Source organism: Haemaphysalis longicornis, unplaced genomic scaffold (genome assembly GCF_048455015.1).
Source record: "Haemaphysalis longicornis isolate Haplotype H1 unplaced genomic scaffold, Haemaphysalis longicornis Haplotype H1 scaffold_319, whole genome shotgun sequence".
In the NCBI taxonomy this organism is placed as follows: domain Eukaryota; kingdom Metazoa; phylum Arthropoda; class Arachnida; order Ixodida; family Ixodidae; genus Haemaphysalis; species Haemaphysalis longicornis.
Genome location: NW_027526342.1, coordinates 101,028 through 102,500, shown reverse-complemented (window position 1 = coordinate 102,500; position 1,473 = coordinate 101,028). Strand labels below are relative to the sequence as shown.

General features: G+C 50.4%; 1 non-coding gene across 1 annotated transcript; it reads left to right on the top strand.

Annotated features, from left to right (window-relative positions):
• The first annotated feature begins 1,170 nt into the window (after window positions 1-1,170).
• On the top strand, window positions 1,171-1,243 carry Trnat-cgu (transfer RNA threonine (anticodon CGU)). Its single transcript has one exon. It is a non-coding gene; the product is annotated as a tRNA-Thr (tRNA).
• The last annotated feature ends 230 nt before the right edge of the window (window positions 1,244-1,473 follow it).

Here is a 1,473-nt window from a genome sequence, read left to right as displayed (position 1 = left end):
CAACTTGTTTTTTTTTGTTGCGATAAGTAGCTAGTGACCTACTTATAACCTGTAGAAACCTCATTTGCTTCAGCGTGCGACGGTTGTTTAATTAGAGGCATTTTCAATGCGGCCAGTCGCAGTTTCGGTTTCAGCGAGTGCCGCGAAACGATGGATTTTGTGGATTTTGTGTGAACAAAGCTGACCACGTGACCGTCGGAGGGATATCACAGAGCAGAGCCGCCGTAGCACTGTCGAATCGAATCTGCGAATGCCCCCACGTACTGATCTCGTGAGGCGCTTAATTAAAAAGTGACTGTGGATGTGACGCAGGCGCTGCGAGTGCAAATGCTACCTCGGCTAAAGAACGACGCGCGACGCTCGAGACGGTGGGTGGCAAGACGCGCGCTGGGAGCAGCCGGCCGATCTGCCTACAGGTCCGCCTACAGATGTGTTCGGCTCAGCACTGCGGCGGATATTCGAGTGCCGCTCTCGTAAGCGGTGCAGATGACAATTTTTAATGCAACCCGTCATCGCATCATTAACTCCTTTCTCACGTAAGCCACCATGGTCGGGACTTGGGGACAATTTCGTGCAGCGGTAACAAGCTATCACTCGAGCTACCTGCGCCGGCCTGGGCCACTTCGCGGCCGTGGCCGCCGCCTGCACAGCGACCGTGCGGCTAGCTCAGTGAGCTTTTCGTGCCTCCGGCGCGTTTTCGCATCCAATGGTAATAAACAGTAATAGAAATAGAGTGTCTGGAATCGCTGTAGAACTTTGGTCGCGGCCAGCTGCCCGATTAGCCGACGAAATCACGGCGCCTCCGCCGCCAACGATCGGGTCGTTCGTTCTCGAGAGCAGAAGCTCCGCCCTCCGGCCCTCCGATTGGAGCGGCGAGCCGCGCGAGCCGGCGCAAAACGCCGGTAGTGCGGCAGCGGCAAACACAAACTCGTGACGTGTTTGGATGTTGTTTATTTACAATTGCGCGTGGTCCTCTGCTGGCTGCTCGGTTGCGTTTCGCACACTTCAAAACTGATTTTAAATATGTTCTAGGCTGTATTCGCCGCTGATATTTTGCAGATGATGTATGTGTGTTCCCACCAATCTATCTCCGAAGTTATCTCGCCTTCAAAATTTTGTGTCAGTGCCCCTTTAACATGAATACCCCAGAAAGTGGAAGAGAAAATAGCCCCGCCGGTAGTGTAGCGGTCATCGCACTAGACGCGTATTCTGGAGGTCGTGGGTTCGGATCCCACCCGGCGGGCATTTTTCTCCACTTTCTTTCTGTCTGTCCAAATTCATTATCCACATGGTCCCGTTTGCTTTCGGAGGTTTTCTAGACTGCCAACCATTATTTCCGTCTTAATTCAACGAGTCCCCATTGCCCATTCTGATTTGCTATATATATATATATATATATATATATATATATATATATATATATATATATATATATATATATATATATATACGGACGTTCTCGATTTCTATCTA